Genomic DNA, 9103 nt, shown 5'->3' with positions numbered 1-9103 from the left:
AGTAATGACATTTTTTCCATTTTAGATAAATACCTAATAGCCACAGAACTGTTGTGTAAAAATTAATCAGTTAATTTCAAATGAATTAAAGCATTAATTAAATGTATGATATTAATATAAATAAAACATTAAAATTATTCAAATACTTTCTACAGTGTGCTTATATGTAGGTAATTAAATATATACAATAAAGACTAATTTTCCCACATTAACCAAAGTGACAAATAGCAATATAAATACAAATAAAAGTATTTAGCATCACAAATAAACTAAAATGTACAGCATTTAACTGAACTGTAATTAGCTAACGTTTTTTTGGGGAGGTGTGTGAAGTACTAGAAGCTGAACCTAGGGGTATTCTACCTCTGAGCTACACCTCAAGATCTATTTTAATTTTTATTTTGAAGCATGATCTTACTAAGTTGCTGAGGCTCGTCTCAAACCTACAATCCTCTAGTCACAGCCTTCCAAGTACTGGGATTACAGATATATGCCACCATGCCCAGCTAAGTGCTTGAATTTAAAATTCTACCAAATTTTAAAATCTACACACACACTCACTCACCCAATATAAGAAAAAAAAAAAACCCTCTAAATGCTCATGTTAAAGGAACTATACCCCCAGCCCTATTTTATTTTTTATTTTTGAAACAGGGTCTTAGTCGGGTGTGGTGGTACATGCTTATAATTCCAGCATTTGGGAGGCTGAGACAGGAGGATCTTGGTTCTCCAACAGTCTCACCTACTTGGTGAGGCTCTTTGCAACTCAGTGAGACCCTGTTTCAAAATAAAGAATAAGCTGGAGGTGATGGCACACGCTTGTAATCCTAGTACTTGGAAGGCTGGGACAGGAGGATCACGCAGGTTCAAAACCAGCCTCAGCTACTTAGTGAGGCCCTTCGCAACTCAGTGAGACCCTATTTCAAAATAAAAATTAAAAAATAGGGCTGGGGGTGTAGCTTGGAGGTAGAATGCCCTGGGCTCCATCCCCAGTACCTTTAAAAAAAATAAAAAAAAAAGATCTTGAGATCTTTGAACTCTTGGTAGTACTAGTGATTAACCTAGGGCATTCTACCTCTGAGATACACCCCTAGCCCTTTTTGTTTGGAAACAGGGCCTCACTAGGTTGCTGAGATTCTTGCTATGTTGCTGAGACTATCCTTGAACCTGTGATACTCCTGTCTCAGCCTTCCAAGTACTGGGATTATAGGAATGCACCACCATGCCTGGCTGGATCTTGGACTACTGATAAATGCAGCACCAATATAGAAAACCTCAACAAATATATGTTTGTATATTTTAATACAAGATAAACTGCAAAAGCTGCCTTCTAATAGTGTGCGAATAATTCAAGTCCTCCATTTACCTTCTATAATTGCTGCTATAACCTTTACCACGAGGTGAAGGGCCATGTATGAATCTACAAGTGTTTCCATAGAGGCAGTTGCCAGTCTTCAGCCAGTTACGGCACTGTGTCTAAGAGACAGATATTATTACATAAATTTCATATATATTTCTAGAGAAAATACACTAGGACAAAATTAAAACAAAGGCTACCCAAACAGCTAACCTATGATATTATTCCTCCAATAATAATAGAAAAAAATAATAAGAAATATGAAAACATGAAATATAAAAAATATGAAATACATATCACTTTTTTCATTCCTTTATAAAGCACATTAAGTAAAATTCACTACATCAATACTTTTGCAATGAAACTTTTTCACTTTATGAAACAAATCTGAATTTTCAATGATAAGATTCTAATAGAAATCCTGTGACTATACTAGTGACAACTCACCTCTGTTGTACTGCCAGTGCTAGGTCCAAGCCTTTCAAATACACTGGGTCTTCGGGATGTGCTATCAGATATGGTCTTGGTGTTTTCCACCGTCACCTTCCTCCTAATTTTTGACATTTTGCACTACTTCAATCAAAAGAGAGAAAAGAAACTGTAAAATGCTTCAGTTTAAAATAACTGAGCCTGTAAACTGACAAGTAGATACAACTGTAGGGAACACTTAAAACTATAGGGTTTTGCTAAAGGGGAAAAAAGGAAGAGGAGAGGCGAAAGTTAAGTAAAAATAAAGTATCTTATAAAACAAGCCATATTAATAAATTTATAACAACTTTGAAACCTGTTGACTAGAATTATAGCTTTTCCTGTTGAGTGAACACAAATGATTGTACTCAGTTTTCACAGTACATTCAACCTCAAAAAATATACTACAAAATGTTTAGTTCACAAGTGACTCACAAAATTGTTTCAAAATTTAGTAACCCCATCCTTAAGCAAAAGTTGTTGACCAAAAGCTGGTTAGCAGAAAAATAGCTATGTCAAAAAATATATTATAATTAGAAGAAATTTTGAGAGTTAGAAACTGTGTTTTATATGCTCAGAAGTTATACTTAAAATATCAATAAGAAATAAAAAGGAATGTGATTTAAAAATTTGTCTTACAGAGGTCAAAGAAAAGCGATCTAACCAGGGATATTATTTTCTCATAGTATAAAAACAAACACCCTCAATGTTGATGCAATGACTTAGTTTCAAAATAAGTCAAGTTGAAGAACTAGTAAAAGGTAAGACGTTTCTATAATCCATTCTACATTGTGCTAAAAGTAATAAAAAGGCTATTTTATCAACATTAGCAACAAGATAAACTGTAAAAATAGTTCTAAAAAGTAAATGCAAATATCCATAACCTAAAAGTGAGTCTCTCAGCAACCTAGCGAGACTCTGTTTCAAAACAAAAACATTTTAAAAATCTGAGGATGAACCTTGAAGATAGATTGCCTCTAGTTTCCATTCCCAATACCACCAAAAATAAAACTAAAAAAAAAAAAAAAAAAAAAAAAGGAAGTTACTCTGATTCTGTAACTAGACGATTAAATTAGAAATGTCATGTAGCCGGGCATGGTGCTACATGCTTGTAATCCCAGCATTTGGGAGGCTGAGACTGGAGGATCACGGTTCGCGGACAGCCTCAGCTACTTATTAAGACCCTCTGCAACTCAGTGAGACCCTGTTTCAAAATAAAGAATAAAAAATTGTGCAGGGGTTGTAGCTCGGAGGTCAAATGCCTCTGGGTTCCATCCCAGACACGCCAAAAAATAATTATAATAATAATAATGTCATGTAATAAAAGTATGACATATATTAGAAAATTGTACTAAATTCTAGACCAAGAAATAAACCAGACTGCACATTACTGTGAAGTGGATAGAAATTGCCTAGCAAGAAGAAACTAAAATATATCATATTTTAATTGTGTAAGTATTAGCTGAAATCTTCTTAGTTATCAATTGCTACTAGAATGACTCATGGCAGCTAAAAAAGCAAGTTCCATTTGGTATAGAACCAGTCTTTATAAAGATCACAAATAGTGGGACATGGTAACACACATCTGTCACAGTTCAAAGCCAGACTCAGCAATTTAGCAAGGTTTTCAGTAACTTAGTGAGACTCTGTTTCCAAATAAATAAAATTGGACTGGTGGTGTAGCTCAGAGCCCTGGACTCAACACCAGTACCAAACATATATTATTTTTAGCCAGGCGTGATGGCACACGCTTGTAATCCTAATACTTGGGAGGCTGAGACAGGAGGATCACAGATTTGTGGCTAGCCTCAGTAACCTAGTGAGGCCCTCCGCAATATAATGAGACCATTTCAAAATAAAGAGTGAAAAATAGGGCTGGGTATGTAGCTCAGAAGTAGAATGCCCCTGACTCAATCTCCAGTACCACACACACACACAAAAAAAATAAAAAACTAAATAAAGCTGAGGGTATAACTCAGTGGTAGAATGGCCCTGGGGGAAGGAAGGAAGGAAGGAAGGAAGGAAGGAAGGAAGGAAGGAAGGAAGGAAGGAGGCCGGCTGGCCGGCCAGCCGGCCGGCCAAATCTGTTATACCGAAGGTCCAGATATCTGAGTAAAAAGGGTGAAAATTTAAAAATTAAAGATATCTAACTAGAACAGATTATTATTATTATTATTATTATTATTATTATTATTATTATTATTGGTGGTACTGGGGATGGAACCCTTCTACCTCCGGGCTACACTCTCAGACCTATTTTATATTTTTTTATTTGGAAACAGGGTCTCTTAAACCAGCAAGGCTGGCTTCAAACCTGCGCGATCCTCCTGTCTTTGTCTCCCAAGCAGGGAGATTACAAGCGTGAGCCACCATGCCTGGCTAGAACAAATTATTTTGATCATCTGCTACAGCATGGGTGTCCCCCAAAGGTCCATATGCAAAGGTGTGGTCCCAGGGTGACAGTATTGGGAAGTGCTGTGGACCTTTAAGAAGTGAGATCTAGTAGAATTTCTTTAGGTCACTAGATGTGGGGGTGCCCTGAAAGGGATTGTGGGATTTGGGTCTTCCCACCCCTTCCTGGTTTGTGACATCTTTTGTTTGCTTTTATACATGCTCCTGCCAGGGCATGTTGCCTTTCCCAAAGGCCCAAAGCAATGGGCCCAATCTTGGACTTGAACCCCCAAACTATACGCCAAAATAAACTCTCTTCTTCCTAAGTAGCAGGTATTTTATTATAGTAATATGAAACTAACACATGATTTATCTATGAACTTCTATCAATGGTCAACAATAAAAAATAACCTATTAGTTCCGAGACATTCATGAGTTTGCATAAATAAAATGCTTTACGCTTACACAGAACAGAATATAAATCTCATTTGCCTGCAAATATATATAAAATTTACATTATGCCAGAAAAATATTTTTCAAATATTAACTTAATACTATGTAACTGTCACTGATGTGACAATTAGAATTTTCAATCCTATTTAAAAATCTGGCTCCACAAGGAAAATGAGTAACCCAACAAAAAAAAAAACATAGGCTAGAGGGGAAAAAAAAAACTTATTTTAACTTATATCTGAACAGGCTTTAATGAGACATAAATGCTTCAAAGCACATGAGAAAAGTTAGAAACCATAAAAATAGGATAAAAATGAAACGCTAAAGTATTTCCTATCACAGAAGCTATAAATTGAGGCCACATAATAACTTCTTTTACTCTTCTTTGAATGTTTTCGTAATTTTGTTTTGGTTTATGTTGCCATCATACTTCCCACATCATGTTTTCCCAAACATGAGCATTATCAAAACCAGGTAACACTGGTTAAAGTCTATCAAGTAACTTTCCTATTTCTCCTCTGTATTGGCAGAGTATCTGGAGTTTTTTTTAAATCTCTTTTCAATTAAAACAGAAGCAGCTAGGCACCAGGGTATACACTTGTATTCCCAGTACTTGGGAGTCTAAGACAGGAAGACTGCAGGTTTGAGACCATCCTCAGCCACTTTAGAAACCTTGTTTCAAAATAAGGGCTGAGAATATGTTTCAGAAGTAGACCTCACCTGGGTCCAATCCCCACTAGCAGGAAGGAAAGAAGGAAGGGTGGGTGGATGGATGGAAAGAATGAATCTGAGACCCTAACTTTGATGAAAACACGGTTTTAAAAATGGGAATTTTAGCCGGGCGTGGTGGGGCATGCTTGTAATCCCCATGCTTGGAAGGCTGAAACAGGAGGATCCCACAGGTTCGAAGCCAGCCTGAGCTACTTAGTGAGGCTCTCAGCAATTTAGTAAGACCCTGTTTGCAAATAAAATATAAAAAATAGGTCTGGGAGTATAGCCCAGAGGTAGAAAGCCCCTGGGTTCCACCCCTAGTACCACAAAAAAAAAATTTTTTTTAATTAAAAAAAAAATTTTTAATGGGAATTTTAAGCCAGGCAGAGTGGTTCATGCTTGTAATCCCACATTTGGGAGGCTGAGACGGGAGGATCGCACTTTGAGGACAACCTCAGCTACTACTTAGTGAGGCTCTTTGCAACTCAGTGAGACCCTGTTTCAAAATAAAGAATAAAAAAATAGAACTGGGGGGTATAGCTCTGAGGAAGAATGTCCCTGGGTTCCACCTCCAGTACCGCAAAAACAAAAAATAAAAATAAAAATGGGAATTTTGCTGGGTTTGGTGGTACACTGCAGTAATCCTAGTAGTTGAGAGGCTGAGACAGGAGGATCACAGGTTTGAGACTCAATGATTTAGTAAAAATAAAAAAAATATAAAGGGATGGGAGTGTAGCTCAAAGAATGTCCCTGGGTTTAACCCCTAGATTAAGAAAAAAATACTCCCCTATACTTACACAATGTATTCAGAAATTCACAACATAAATATGAGTGGGAAAGGACATAGAGTGACTCTTTTTGAATAAGTAATAACTCCTGAGGCCTAATTACTAAAATCTTGTCAACATATACATATTGAGAATTCCATAATATGAAATGTTTGGGACCAGAGGCATTTTAGATTTTTGAGGTATTTAGGGATATTTGAATATATATATATATATATATATATATATATATATATATATATATATATATCTGAGGAGAGAATATGTTTAAACACAAAATTCATTTGTCTCATATATACTTCATACACACAGCCTAAAGGTAATTCTATACAATATTTTCAGCCTGTTTTGACTGAAACCTATCACATGAAGAGAGGGATGGAATTTTCTATTTGTGCTATCACGTTGGTGTTTCCAAAATTTGGATTTTAGAGCATTTCAGATTTCAGATTTTCAGATTAAGTATGCTCAACAAATTCTAGTATCTTCACTTTAATCCACCTTTCCAATATTTCATCTGGCAGCATCACTGAAAGCATAACTCATTTTAGTCTGGATAGGTAGCAGCATAATATTAGAAAATGATCAAATAACTAAGCAATTAAAACTATGTAAGTGTGGTGGTGTACAATTGTAATCCCAGTACCTGGAAGGCTGAGACAGGAGGATTGCAGGTTCAAAGCCAGTCCCTGCAACTTTAGAAGACCTTTTTTTTTTTTTTTTTTTGGTGGTACTGGGGTTCCTGGAAGCCCTTCTACCTCCAGGCTACACTCCCAGACCTATTTTATACTTTTTTTATTTTTGGAAACAGGGTCTCTTAAGCCAGCACGGCTGGCTTCAAACCTGTGCAATCCTCCTGTCTCTGCCTCCCAAGCACGGGGATTACAAGAGTGCGCCACCACGCCCGGCTTAGAAGACCATTTACAAATAAGAATATAATCAAAAGCCGGGTCAAGGTATGATGATGCACACTTGTAATCCCAGCATCTGAGAGGCTGAGACAGGAGGATTGTGGTTCAAGGACAGCCTCAGCTACTTAGTGAGGCCCTTTGCAATTCAGTGAGACCCTGTTTCAAAATAAATAATAAAAAATAGGGCTGGGGGTGTCGCTTGGAGGTAGAATGCCCCTGGGTTCTAGCCCCAGAGCTGCAAAAAAAAAGAAAAGAAAAGAAAAGAAAAGAAAAGAAGAGAGAGAGAGAGAGAAGGAGAGAAAGAGGAAGAAAGGAAGGAATCAGGTTGGAGGTATAACTTGGAGGTAGAATGTCTCTGGCCTCAATCACCAGTAACAAACACACACACAAAGAAACCTATATAAATGTACTTAATTATCAGGAGAAAAAAATCTCTATATCCTGAATTTTTAAGACTAAACAGGTTATATTAAAAATAAGGCCTTTTGCTAGGTGTGGTGGTACATGCTTGCAATCCCAGCATTTAGGAGGCTGAGACAGGAGGATCACAGTTTGCGGACAGCCTCAGCTACTTAGTGAGGCCCTTTGCAACTCAGTGAGACCCTGTTTCAAAATAAAAAATAAAAAATAGGGCTGGGGTTATAGTTCAGAAATAGACTGCACCTGGGTTCCATCCCCAGTATGGCAAAAAACACAAAAATAAAAAATAAGGCCTTTTTAGAGCCAGGTGTGGTGACACATGCCTGTAATCCCAGTTCTTGGAAGGCTGAGACAGGAGAACTGCAAGTTTTCAGTAAGCCTCAGCAACTTAGTGAGGCCCTCCACAACTTTGTAAGACCCTGTTTTAAAATAGAAATAAATTAGGGCTGGGGGTATAGCTCAGAGGTAGAATGCCCCTGTGTTCCATCACCAGTACCCCCCACACACACACAAAGGTCTCTTCACATTTCATATTCTTAAAAGGAAAAAACTAAGTTCATCTGAGAGGATCTTTTAAAAAGAACTTTGTAAGATAACCACCTACATTATTATCCATAGATTTAAGGCTAAAATAGTTCCAAACTGAATTCCAAATAGAAGTGACAGAATTAAGGTGACTAAACAGGTATTAGAAAGGCAATACTGAGCCAGGCAATGTGCACACGTTTATAATCACAGTACTTGGGAGGCTGAAAAAAGAGGACTGCAGGTTTGAGACCAGCCTCATACACCTAGCAAGGCTTTCAGCAACCTAGAAAGACACTATTTCTAAACAAAAAATAAAATAGGGCTGGAAGGTGCCACTCAGAGGTAGAATGCCCCTGGGTTCAATCCCTAGTACCAAACCAAAAAATAAATACATGAAAGAAATTTTTTAAAAAAAGACACACAAACAATACTGTAACCCTGTGTAGGAAGAAATTTGTAAAAAGGCTGTAGAGAACATCCATGTAGGTTAACAGAGCTGCAGCATACCAAAGTATTTAAAAATTAAGAATGGAGCTGGGATGTAGCTCAGAAGCAAAGTGCTTGCCTGGCAACTGCACCACCCTGGGTTCGATCCCTAGTCCAAATTTAAGAATTTAAGAATGAAATTTAAGAATGAAAGAATATATATGTGTGTGTATCCCCACCAGTTAATGTTTTCAATGCTACTAATCTGGTGAAACAGCTTCACTTTTATGTAAGATAAAATGTGAAATAAAGAAGTGAAGAAAACAAATATCCACTGAAAACCAGTTCCCCAAATAAACGTTAAACAATTTCTTTCTATATGCAAATATCACTGCATATAAGTGCTTAAAACTTACTAAAATTAAAATGACATACAGAAGTTAAAATAGCATACCTTTATTAGATTTTTGAATCTTAAATTGATATCAGATATGAAAATGAGGTAAATTTGCATTATCTCAAAATATGCAATTAATGCTCATTTGGAATCGGTAACCAAGAAGCCAGAAAGTGCCATACAGTTGGCCTTCTATACCAATGGTTTCCACAAAGTAGGTATGTAAAATATTCAAAAAGAAGCCAGGCATGGT

The sequence above is a fragment of the Muscardinus avellanarius genome (genome assembly GCF_963383645.1).
Source record: "Muscardinus avellanarius genome assembly, chromosome: 2".
Classification (NCBI taxonomy): Eukaryota; Metazoa; Chordata; class Mammalia; order Rodentia; family Gliridae; genus Muscardinus; species Muscardinus avellanarius.
The sequence above is the reverse complement of the archived record's forward strand: the minus strand, read 5'-3'. Positions refer to the sequence as shown.